Source organism: Patella vulgata, chromosome 1, assembly GCF_932274485.2.
Source record: "Patella vulgata chromosome 1, xgPatVulg1.2, whole genome shotgun sequence".
Classification (NCBI taxonomy): Eukaryota; Metazoa; Mollusca; class Gastropoda; family Patellidae; genus Patella; species Patella vulgata.
The window spans coordinates 9,827,977-9,841,603 of NC_065879.2; the positions used below are offsets into that span (position 1 = coordinate 9,827,977).

At 37.8% G+C, this 13,627-nt stretch overlaps 1 long non-coding RNA gene across 1 annotated transcript; it reads left to right on the plus strand.

Moving 5' to 3' along the window:
• Window positions 1-5,536: 5,536 nt before the first annotated feature.
• Window positions 5,537-11,608, plus strand: LOC126822362 (uncharacterized). The gene is made up of 4 exons (XR_007680794.1): window positions 5,537-5,678; window positions 8,854-8,968; window positions 9,587-9,614; window positions 11,072-11,608. It is a non-coding gene; the product is annotated as an uncharacterized LOC126822362 (long non-coding RNA).
• Window positions 11,609-13,627: the final 2,019 nt, after the last annotated feature.

The following is a 13,627-nucleotide window of genomic DNA, read 5'->3' on the forward strand; positions in this document are numbered from 1 at the left end:
GAGTGCAAATTCCTAGCGTCTGGTTATTCCAGTCTACATAAGCCGTTTGGTTTGGTGCAATATGTCTAGCCTCGTTCCTCTAGTCTCTTGCTAGAACTGGGGCTGAAACGCATTATGGTACACGATTCGTGTACCAATGGTCAAATATTTATTTTGTCTTAAATATTGGATATCAGAAGCCCACCCTTTCCCGGTAAGATCACAGCATCAATGTTGTTTTAAATTGACAAATAATTCGTGTTTTAAATGTTGAAGATTGTGGATGATATTGAGTTAGAGACTTAGCTCCTTTAATCTAACTGCAAATTATTATTATTATTGTTATTATGTTTTAAAAGATAAAAACAAAAATAAAATAAACTGACAATTTAGTTATATCATTTGATAAGTTTTAACTGTACCGTATGTAAATAATATTTTTATATCGGTTGAATTATACCAACGTGAGTAATAAATGCAACACGTTACTTTATTTCAGGGGAGGAATGAGTTAAAATGGCATTAAATATGTTCAAGTCGACTGTTAAAGATTATGTACGTTCTCGCTATAATTGTTAAAAACTAGATAATGAAAATTCCAGCCAAATTACGTCATTCGGAGCGACGTTGGGGCTGTTTGGGGAACAGTGGAGTGTCGATTGTCATTGCTACCGTTGTTACGATAGTAAACAAAAACTCGAGTATCCAATTTTTAATTAAATCATTAACCACCAATCGTGTTTAAATCCTTTGAAAATCTCGATCATCCGATGGCATCGAGAATTTATTATGATCTTGGCAGGTTAATAAATGTCTAATTAATAATTTAAATAACACTTAAAGTAGCTAAGTTTCTAACTCCGTATCATCCAAAGTCTTCGACATTCAAAACACGAATTATTTGTCAATTTAAATCAACATTGATGTTGTGATCTTAGCGGTAAAAGATGGGCTTCGATATCCAATATTTAAAACAAAATAAACAATTTACCATTGGTACACGAAACGTGTACCATAATGCGTTACAGCGCCATTTGTAACAAGTGAGCCGAAGAACGAGGCTAGACATATTCCACAAGTCATGTCAAACGGTGATGGCATATTAATAGCTGGAGAGCATACGCACTAAATACTATCGGTGTAGACTGGAATAGCCTTACGCTAGAGATTGCCATTCGACTGAGACTTCTGGCGTATTTCTCCATACATACCTGATTAGAAATTACAGTAAAAACAGACACGATTGAATGTAAATCAGTTTATATACATTCATATTATATGCGTTGCGACAAATTTGTGTCAATTTCTAGGTCTCAAATGTTAGCGATTTAGCTCCTTGAAGGCCTAAAGAAAGACCTGCAATAGGCAGATTTAGCTCTTGCATAATGCATCTTTAATATCATTTTAAGACCGTTATTAATGGTGTGTATAACACAACAAGGTCGTGTCGAGTTATGGTTAGTGTAAAGAAACAAACAAACAAACAACAGCTAAGTCTATTGAGATGACTTTCATTAGCTGTGAATGTTTTAAAATTGAAGTAAAACTGAACGTGACAGTCACATTCTATAATGGTGTTAACGACCACACTTAGATCTAATAAGGCAGGCATTGGTTGGAAATACATTCTTGTAATAAAAAAAAAGTTTCGATTCAAACGAATCTATAAACTATACTAGTGCAGTGTATTTAAACATACATTATGCAAGAGCTAAATCTGTCTATTGCTGGTCTTTCTTTAGGCCTGAAATATTCTCTAAATTATTAATTAGACATCAATTAACTTATCCAGGCCATAATCAACTATCGATGGCATCGGATTTCTCCGATATTAAATAGATTAGAAAAGTTTAGCCATATTTTGATTTAAGCTTAAACTATAGGAGCGAGATTTAGCTTCGAACAACCAGTAGGGTGGTTGAAATTATTGCACACGTCTTGTCAAACCTCCAAAGGATAATATCTTCGCTCGCAATAGAGTAATTTGAATGAAATTTTTAAATTATTTATTTTACATTATCTATTTTCGAACTATTATAGCAAGAATGGGTAGCTCTTTATCTAAATCTTACATAGTGTATCTTTAAATATACCACACGTAGAATCTATAAACTAGTTAATTACTAGTGAACAATTGCAGTCACGAATAGTATTAAATATACTATGAGAAGAATCTACAAACCAGTCACGTGGCTAAGTGGGTAAGACGCTGGCTCGCTAGCCTGGAGGTCGGGTGTTCGATCCCTGCATTGGCCGAGAAAGTTCACCCAGATTTTCCGGCGTGGTTTCCCCTTGTCAGTGATGCAGGATGGAGTGCCTGACAAGGACAGCTGTCTAGTCGTTCGGATGGGACGAAAAACCGAGTTCCCGTGTACACATTGGCGTGTACGTAAAAGATTCCTTGGCAGTTGGAATTCGATATAAGAGTAGGCCGTAGCGCCACTGCCCGGGAAAAATTTCCCTCATAGCACACTGTATGGCGCATGCCCGTCTTCATTAGCCCAGGTTAGGAGCAGACCAGTAGGACGTTAAACCCCATTTCATTTCATTTCATTTGCATTAATAAACCGGCGAACTATTGAAATAAATGGGGTTTAACGTCCTACTGTTCTGCTCCTAACCTGGGCTAATGAAAACGGGCATACGCCATACAGTGTGCTATGAGGGAAATTTTGCCCGGGCAGCGGCACTATGGCCTACTCCTACATCCAACTCCAACTGTCAAGGGATCTTTTACGTGCATGCCAATGTATACACGGGACCTCGTTTTTTCTTCTACGAACTATTGAAGTTATGCATAGTATTAAATATATTACAAGAAGGATCGGGATCTGTTGTCACGAAGTGGCACGATTCGTGATCACCTTGTACAACTTTAATGTCTTACAAATTATGTACATAATTACCAATAGTAAAATCCCCTCGAGAAAACATCGTACATTTCTGGTCGCCATTTGTATTTGTCAGCAGGGCCGTAACTAGCTTAGAGCAACGAGGGGGCGGGAAGTGTTCTCAGGGGTGTTGTAAAATTGACGGACAATGTATATCTATTGTTTTTATGGTCGAAAATTCTGTTACGGGGCGGGGGAGACGAAACATACCCCCCCCCCCCCCGCAGTGGGAGGAAACCGGAGGACCCGGAGAAAACCCACGAGGTTGGACAGACGACCCTACTCCTTGTCACGTACAACCGGGGATTCGAAACCACGCCAGTTGATTCAATGACAGACTTTATGATACAGCGCACACGTGCTAACCATATCCGACTGTAATCAAAGGCAAATTATATATCAATGGAATATATCTAGTTAATTTATAACAAGGTTTGGATTATCTACCTGTCTGGGCCCTGTTTCTCGAAATTTTAACTAAAGATAAAATCCAAATTTTAGTATACTAAAATCAATCTAATATGATCAAATCAAAGTAATAAAAGTTGGATTTTATCTTAGTTAAAATTTCGTGAAACAGCCCCTGGTGTGTTTTAAGGCTTTGATAACAAATGGCTGATTTTTATAACTTGTCGAATAGAGAAACTGATCTAAGAACTATCATATTATTATTCTGTTATCGTTACGATGGCAGTAATTGACAGACCTATTCCCTAAAAATGGGAAGAGTGAAGTTGGATGCCAATCACTGCAACTTACCAAGAAAATTTAAATTTTGATGTCGGTCTATCTAATTATGTGGAAAATTTATATGAAGCCCGAAACGAATTTTTAATTTGTATGGCCATATGGCTTTTTTTTTGTTTTTGGTTATCTTCATATTTTTTTTTTAATTACGTGATTCGGTGGTGTCAGAATTTGAGAAAAATTATTTTTCGGTGTCATTTAACACATGATGTTGTCAAAAGTATATCACGAATTCTAAATAAATAAATTAAAAAAAAGACATTTTCTCCAATAATCTTTGTGGCCAGATTTCGCCCTATTTGACAGCGTACGTCAAAATGTCAACATTTTCGATGTTTAGTCCTGTAGATATCTAGTAAATGGATGTATAGCTGTCTACTTTGAAAAAAAACCCAAATCGCTTTACCCCACCACTTGAGTGATCCCTTAACCCCCCCCCCCTCCATTACTTCATTGGTAAGCCTTAGATACGACAAGAATAGGGAGAGAAAGAGGGAGAGAAATGGGGTTTAACGTCCACTCGACATAAAATAGTTCATTTCGGGACTAACATATGGTTTTATTTTTATTTCAATCATTTGCTTGCACGTAGGGGTCTTTAGCAGTGGGAGGAAACCGGAGAACCCGGAGAAAACCCACGAGGTTGGATAGGCGACCCTACTCCTTGTCACGTACAACCGGGGAATCGAAACTCAATGTTAGACCTTATGACACAGCGCGCACGTGCTAACCATTCAGCCATCCAACTTCCTGCGACAAGAATAATATTTTGCAATTCATTTAACATTTCTGCAAATAGAAGTGACGTCATTTGTATTGTTTGCACAATATCTAATCCATGCTAAAAAGGATTCAAATAGTTTTTTTTAAATTGAAAGTAGAAAGTATATTTATACCAAAACCGAAATTTGGATGGTAGATAAGCACCCGGTGGGGAGCCACGGTGGCTAAGTGGGTAAGACGCTGGCTGGCTGGCCTGGAGGTCGCATGTTTGATCCCCGAATTGGCCGAGAAAGTTCATTGGGATTTTCCGACGGGGTTTCCCCTTGTCAGTGGTGCAGGAATGACAAGGACAGCTGTCTAATCGTTCGGATGGGACGAAAAACCGTTGCATTGTACACGTAAAAGATCCCTTGGCAGTTGGAATTCGATATAAGAGTATGCCATAGTGCCACTGCCAGGGCATTTTTGCCCTCATAGTACACTGTATGACGTATGCCCGTCTTCATTAGCAGAATAGTAGGACGTTAAACCTCGTTTCATTGATATTCTTTTGGAGATGTAACTTTCACAATATTGTAGTTTTCAGTGGATTCAAAAATCTCTCGAATGACGACCAGCGGCCTTATTTTCCCACCGAAGTTGAAGCAGACAAAAACTACTTAATAAGCTACTGATTGAATTGTTAATAAAAAGGAACAGACAGATAATGTGTCTTTAATGTTTGTGGTATAAAAAAAACCCTCTTTGTTTATATTAAAAGTGGTAATGAAAAATTACACTGCAACCGGTGAACAAACAATAACATAGACTTTATATATGGAGATGGAAAATGTCTATACCGACATAATAAATAAACAACAGAATGTGTTTTTTCAAATCTCTCAAAATATACATAGCTAATGATAAAAAATGAACAAAATGCGTTATAAAAAGCATAATTAATGATTTATTTAAAAATGTTTAGTGTAATACGCTTGTGAACATATAGAGACCCTGTGTATGATAATGACAAAAATGTAAGAAATATAATTAATGATTTATTTTAAAATGTTCCGTGTAATACCAATATCTTGTTAACATAGAGAATGTGAGTGAAGGCCGTGACCTCGGATAGGTCAGCCAGTTAGACGTGTCTTCTAACTCGGGATACATCCATCAAGTGATGCGTGTTGACGTGGGGTGGGGCTGCTTGTTAAGCCTTACTATAAATACAGATCTTGAGCGCCTTTACAAATCAGACCAGCATCTCTCTAGCGATATTAAAACAGCTTTAGAATTTGTTGTAGATTTTCTTCTACCAGAAACTTAAAAATCAAGATGTCCAGACTTATTAGTGTCGTAAGTAGATTTATTTTCTCTTTTTTTTTCGTAGGACAAATGCCGGTTATCTAAAATACAAAACTGAATTAGGCTATTTAAAAAAAAGACTCTAAGAAATAAGATATAATCAAATTTCTGGAAGTGAAATAAGTGCTTATCATTTGAGCAAATGCTTTATTTGGTTAGGAAACATTTTGATCATTGGCACGTATCGGGGGACAACACGCAGATGTTCAGAACTTGCCAGGTCTGGTTCAGTAGGGTTTTTTTTGTTTCTTTGCACGAATTAAGGTATTCAACTTGGAAATGTGCCACAATTCGCAATAATTTCTAATACATTAAAATTATAGTTTTATTAACAGGAAATGTGCGGCATTTCGCTGCAGAAATTTGTTTTATAGTTGGTTGAAAGTCTGTGTTTCTTTAGGATGTTGGTTTAAATTCACATGAGCGAAATCAGATTCAATCAAAAACTTACATTAAAAAATAACCACACACGATAGTCGACAGATGAAATGTTTCTAGAAGCTGTAGCTTTTCTTGGGGTGGGGTGGAGTGAGTTTACTCACTCGCACATTTGGTGATACTTTTCATGACAAATATCCACACACGATAGTCGACAGATGAAATGTTTCTAGAAGCTGTAGCTTTTCTTGGGGTGGGGTGGAGTGAGTTTACTCACTCGCACATTTGGTGATACTTTTCGGGACAGATCCAACATTGGTTGTTACGTACGTTTGTATTTTATTAGAATTCATCAGCTTCAGAAAATTGTTTTACCCCTTACACCACACATGTTTAGTTGGGGAGGAAAGAGGTGGTGTACACAGTATAACATACTGTATATTCTATATCGTTTATTTTTTTTGTTATTTTATTATTTAATTCAAATTAAATAGTGCAGATAAGTTTCCAATACTGATGAAAAAAAATATGTTAATTTGAAGATAATTTTCGGCAACATGTATTCAGTGTGGCTAAGTGGGTAAGACGCTGGCTCGCCAGCCTGGAGGTCGCGTGTTCGATCCCTGCATTGGCCGAGAATGATCATCGAGATTTTCCGACGTGGTTTCTCCCTTACCAGTGGTGCACGACGGAGGGCATGGCAAGGACAGCTCTCTAGTCGTTCGGATGGGACGAAAATCCGAAGTCCTGTGTATACATTGGCATGCACGTAAAAGATCCCTTGGCAGTAGCCCATAGTGCCTCTGTCTGGGCAAAATTTCCCTCGTAGCACACTGTATGGCGTATGCCCGTCTTCATTAGCCCAGTCGGAGCAGAACAGTAAGACGTTAAACAACATTTAATTTCATTTCATTGATTTTAGGTACAAACCGAAAACGATTTCTATGAGCTTTAAACGATTATTGCTTTTGAAAAAACAACGAAAGTTGTTTATTTCTTCTTTTTTTGCGCGGGGGGGGGGGGGTGTATCATAAGGTCTATCATTGAGTCAACTGGCGTGGTATCGATTCCCCGGTTGTATGTGTCAAGGAAGTAAGGTCGCTTGTTCAACCTCGTGGATTTTCTCGGATCCTCTGGTTTCCTCCCACTGCTAAAGACCCCTACGCACAATCGAGTTATTGAAATAAAATTGAAAAATATGTTTGTTTCGAAATGACCTAGTTTATGTCGAGTGGACGTTAAACCCCATTTCTCTCCCTCTTTTTTTTTTAGAACACGCTCTTTTATTAAGATTGTAACATTATTAATATGTTTACTTGTATCTTCTAGGAAAGATTTTGTTTTTATGATTATGTTAGTCCCAAAATGACCTAGTTAATGTCGAGTGGGCGTTACATTATTAATATGTTTACTTGTATTTTCTAGAAAAGATTTTGTTTTTATGTTAAAAGAAACTTATGGCCTCATTAATAAGTCATAATATGTCAACATAAAAACGCCCCAAAATATTTATATTTACTTCATCTACAACAACTCAGTTTTACAGCTAATTAGATAACAATAAAATGATGAACATGTGACATTTTAAAACTTTTAGCTTTATAAAAACCAGTTCGCATTCTTGGAACTTGTCAAAGCAGGTGTTTCATGTTAAATTAAAAGTCCCAGGGGCATTAAAAGTTTACAGTTCATAATTTACACGTTGGATTGTTTTGGCTTTTATATTTTGAATTTTGAACATTTCTAATATTTTTTTTAAGCATCCCTTAAATTGTATGCTTTGGGCGTGTTGTTGTTGTTCTAAATAGGAGGGGATTGGATGGCCGAACGGTTAACACGTGCGCGCTGTATAGTTAGGTCTGTCATTGAGTCAACTGGCGTGGTTTCGATTCCCCAGTTGTACGTGACAAGGATTAGGCTCGCCTGTCCAATCTTGTGGGTTTTCTCCGGGTCCCCCCCCCCCCATACTGCTAAAGACCCCTACGTGCAAGCAAGTTGTTGAAATAAAATTGAGCAATATGTCGGTCCCGAAACGACCTAGTTTGTGTCGAGTGGACGTTACTGAGAGGGACGACACCGGGGCGAGTAAATTACAATGTAGCCCTCAATATGACCTTTTTGTCTTCTGTAACAAATTCTAAAACAATTTTTTAAATTATAAATAAAGAAATAAAGGTGTTTCAAGTATATCTGGGTAGAAAAATATTTCCTATTAAGTGTAAATAGATACTTTTAATAGTACGTGAAGCCGTTAAACGAGTAAATGGCACCGATTCTGTCCAGACCAGTTAAAAGAAGAAGTTCGCATTACCGCCGTGGATCAGTTAAGGTGTTGGAAAGCCCTTCCTAGGTCCGAACTACCCCTGTATACCAAATTTCAGTCCTTGTGCAGCCCTAGTGTAGCCGTCAACAGTCACAAATATTCTTAAAGATAAATGATGGCACGATTTTGTGGGTATATGAATGCCGTGCGGTAAATTTGTAATCGGTGCCTCCTTTATAATATTTCCCAAAACAGAGTTGTCTTCCCTTAAGGTCCACACTAATGCTGGATAGCGACACCTGTGTGGAGAATGCCTTTATGATAGAACCTCAAAAATACTATTTTTTGCAGATTAGAACTGTTAATGGGTGTTCTAGAAAAGGTGAGCATCTAACTGTTGATTCGAAGCGAGCTATTGCAAATCACAAAATATCTGTTTTGATTTATTTGCAGTGAACCGTTCTTACAAATCATTTTCCTGTATTTATTAAAATGTTAAATATTGCTATTTCTTTCTATTTTAAGTTACTCTGTGTCGTCTTTGTATCATGTGCCCTTGCACAGGTGGGAATGCCACAAAATAGCCAACAAGCACCAGTTGGCAATGCCTATGGAATGCATCCACCCGCCGGAGGCAATAGTAAGTTAATACATTTGTTTTTATCCAGTTTTAATTCACTATGTTTACTGTTTAAAGGAGCTAAATCGCTAATATTCGGGACCTAGAAGTTGACAAAAATGTGTCGTAACGCATATAATAATGTAATATGAATGTATATAAACTGATTTACATTCAATCATTTCCGTATTTACTCTAATTTCTAATCAGTTATGTTCGGCGAAATACGCCAGGGCCCTTATTCACGAAAACTTAAACCAAGATACAATCGAAATTTTAAGAAATACTGCAATTCGATTGGCTGACCAATATGCAAATTGGATATATGCAAATTGATTTTACTGGTCAGCCAATCGAATTGCAGTATTTCTTAAAATTTCGATTGTATCTTAGTTTAAGTTTTCGTGAATAAGGGCCATGAAGTCTAAATCGAATAGCAATCTCTAGCGTCTGGTTATCCAGTCTACAGTGCTAGTTTGACATGACTTGTGGAATATGTCTAGCCCACTGATCTAGAAGCAAGCGTATTATGGAAATATAACTGTACTATATGTTAGTACTGAAATTACCCATTTTGTGTTGAATGGAAGTTAACACACTCTCTTTCTTATTGGCTTAATGAATTCAATTTTTATTCAGATATGATGATGAATCCATGGCTTTGGATGTAAGTATTACTATCTTTTATCTTCCGTTAATCGGCTGTCCTGTAATGGGAAATGTAACGAAATGAAATGGGTTTAGCGTCCTACTATTCTGCTCCGACTGGGGTAATGAAGACGGGCATACGCCATACAATGTTCTATGAGAGACATTTTGCCCGGGCAGCGGCACTATGGCCTACTCTTGAATCGAATTCCAACCGTCAAGGGATCTTTTACGTGCACACCAATGCATACACGGGACCTCGGTTTCTCGTCCCATCCGAACGACTGGACAGCTGTCCTTGTCAGACCCTCTGTTCTGCACCACTGACAATGAGAAACCACTCCGTAAAATCAAGATGAACTTTCTCGGCCAATGCAGGGATCCAACACCCGACCTCCAGGCTAGCGAGCCATCCTACCCACTTAGCCACCGTGACTCACCTCCTGTAATGGAGTACGAGGGTGCACAAGGCCTGTGAATTGTGGTATACCGTTTTAGAGAATGATTCTTAGTAGTTTAGCCTTGATAATTACTTGGCTTGGAATACAATTGTCTAACACTAATGTCCCTCTCCTATGGATAATAATCCATCAAGTTACGTCCGATATACGCCAATATCGAAAGGAACTGAGATGTTTGAGATAGTTAGTTAAAATCGGATAAATATTGTAACCTGTTGAGTGTCCACAAACAAATGTGAACAGAGGGACGTATATAAATCACAACTAACCGACGCAAAACTGCAATTGTCTTCAGGGCCGTAACTAGCTCAGAACAATGAGGGGGGCGGGGAGTGTTCTCGGGTGTGCTGTAATATTGACGGACAATGTATATCTATTTATTATATGGTTGAAAATTTGTTCACGGGGGGGGGGGGGGCGAAACTTTTTCCAGGGGGATCCTGCGCCCCCCCCCCCCACTAGTTACGGGCCTGATTGTCTTCCTTTGTCACTTGGTAATAATCATATTGTGTCAGCATAATAACAGATATTGCTAACAACAGATTGGCGCTACAAATGATCAAAAAAGGTTACCATGGGGATATATTTGAATTCATTTTTAATGTATTTAACATACATTATGAAAGAGCCAAATCTGCCTATTGCAAGTCTTTCTTTAGGCCTGAAATATTATATTATTAACAAAACAAGACCATAATCAACTCTCGATCGCATCGGGTACTCGAGATTTTAACTAGATTAGAACGGTTCGCCATTTCAAAATTTAATTTAAAAATGGGAAAGCGAGGCTAAGTCTCGAATATACCATTGCCCTGGTTACCACAATACACACATCTTGCCAAAACATCAAACAGTGATAACTTGGCTCAGAATAAAGTAATTTGAATGAAATTTTCAATATTTTCATTTTACATCATCTATTTTTGAGCTATTATAGCAAGAATGGTCAGCTCTTTACCTAAATCTTACATAATGTATCTTTAACGTATGTTTTGTTTTGCCTTCATTAATACAGGTTAGGGGGTGGTAACGATATGATGTGGCGAATGATGATGATGCAACAGTTCGGACCAATGGGATTATTTTTGGGTAACTAATCAACGAATATCGACAGACATCCACATTTTCTAGCAAGCCATTCCGAGGAGGGATTCGTACAATTTGGCTTTAGATACTTCCACTATCTACCTTTCTGTGTATATTTTCCTTTTATATTAATAATGTGACGTCCATCTTGGATTAATATTGTCGCGTCCATTTTGGATATTTACATGTTCAGCTATCTTTATTTAAATATATGTATGTATGTATGTCGTCTGTTCTAATACCAAACGTTTGTCATGTAGGGTATTGTCGGGATCACACTTGATAGTTCTATCAAACAAAATGACAAAATCATGAACTACAGATAGGCATTTCGCCCCATACTTTTCGGACGAACTATGATATTACGAATAATGTTTTCTATTATAATTATATGATAATGTCGTACTTTGTTTCATCAATATATATTTAACAATTTTTTTTAATAAACCATGTTTTTTGAAAAGTCTCCTTTTTTCTTCTTTTTTTTCTTAAAATGTATAATTTTCTCAATATTTATTTTCGGGTTGTTTTTCATACGATGATCTCTTGGCGATGATCTCTTATTTTGGTTGCACACCTTCCTGAACAGACGGGCTAATGAAGGCGGATATATACGCGCCATGTTGTTTATACATGCTCGGGTTGTCTTTCCATCCCAATCTATTTGTCCCATCCGAGCCCAAACGACACTACGCCAGGGCCTATTTTAACGTGCCAACAGGCATGAATGTGCCTCCGGATAAACCAGCGGTTGCCAGGCAAGATACGCTCACACTTTGCAAGAGATTGACAAAGAACACTTTAAATAAAAATGGAATATTTTTCACAATCAGGGGCCATAATCCAAACGGTTACGGTCCGATATGCACGAATATCGACAGGAACCGAGATCATTTGGTTATGAACATATATTTTAAGTGTCAGAAGATCGGAAAAAAAACTGTGAACCGTAGAGTGTCCACAAACAAAATGCGGACGGGGGCGACGACAATATACGTCCACATCTGAAATCCGTGCTTTGAAAAAAAGTGCTATGTAGCCTTGTGGATCTGGCAAGATTGTATGATGGAACGTAGCTATCATTATGATCATCGACCACTTTCGATTTTTGTTTCAAAAGTTTTATAGTGACGTATTCCCACGAGCACCTGAAGTACGAAAATTACATAGCAGAACATCGTCAGGTGCAGGTGACAGTGAAGGCTCGTTTGCCTTTGGATCGAATTCGGATGTTTCTTTGGACTGATACTGACACACGGTTAGAAATATAAATATGTTAATTCTGTTATATTTCGGTTATATAAATGTAATCGGAAGTCAAATTCAGGAATTTGCCAATATAGGCTTAAAATAGACCGTGCGCTACGCCTTTCCTTAATATTAATAAGTACTTAATAATGACGGTTAGCCATTAAATAAGCAATACAGGATTGACACCATTCGTATCCAGTAGATCTTTGGATTAAAGATTATCATTCTTGGGTCTAATGACGTACTAACATGTCACTGTTTACATATTTTCACACATGCAAGTTAATGACAACAAAGAATTGTTAAACTATTGAACAAAGAACGCATCTTAAATTACAACTGTTTCAATATATACTCAGCCAAATTAAAAACTTGACACTGATGAATTTCAACAAAAATTTTTTTCTGGTAAGTCAAATAAATTTTAAAGTGTTTCTAACGATAGTAAGTAGTAAGAAGCCTTTAATTTCATAAAATTGTAAAGTCACGTGGATCACGTGACTTTTGAGCATATAAAGATGAAAAACCTGAAAAACACGTGCAAACACAAACTCGTGAGGTCAATCGATGCAAGTTTGCTTAAACTGAACACGCACACTTAACTTGAACTGGAAAAACAAATTAAAATTGTTATTTTTCATCTTTGTTAGAAAATGCCGCGCCTTTCAAATGTAGAACGTCTACGTGCTATAGGTAGGCTCTATGCTGGTCAGTCTGTGGACACTGTTGCAAGAGCCTTTAATTGTTTACGCCAGACAATAATTAATCTTAGAATGAGAGTACTTCAAACTGGAACTATTGCCGACCGCCCAAGGACGGGAGCGCCACGTGTGACGTCACTCCAGGAAGATCAAGCAATACGATTACGTCATCTTAGAAACAGATTTGTCACTGCAACCTCCACAAGTAGTGAGATGTTTGGTGGAAAGGTAACTGCACAAACTGTTCGAAATCGCTTGCAGCCTCGTCTTCGAGTTCGGAGGCCCTATAATGGACCAATATTGACACCTCTTCATCGCCGTAACCGACTTGTGTGGGCCACAAGACACATAAGATTTACTCAAAGACAGTGGAATTCGGTTGTCTTTAGTGACGAATCTCGATTCACTTTGAGATTTGCCGATGGCAAGGCCCGAGTGAACCGCCGACGAGGTGAACGTTACGCTCAAGTATGCGTCAGAGAAGTTGACCGATTTGGTGGCGGCATCGTCATGGTTTGGGGGTTCTTTTTTGT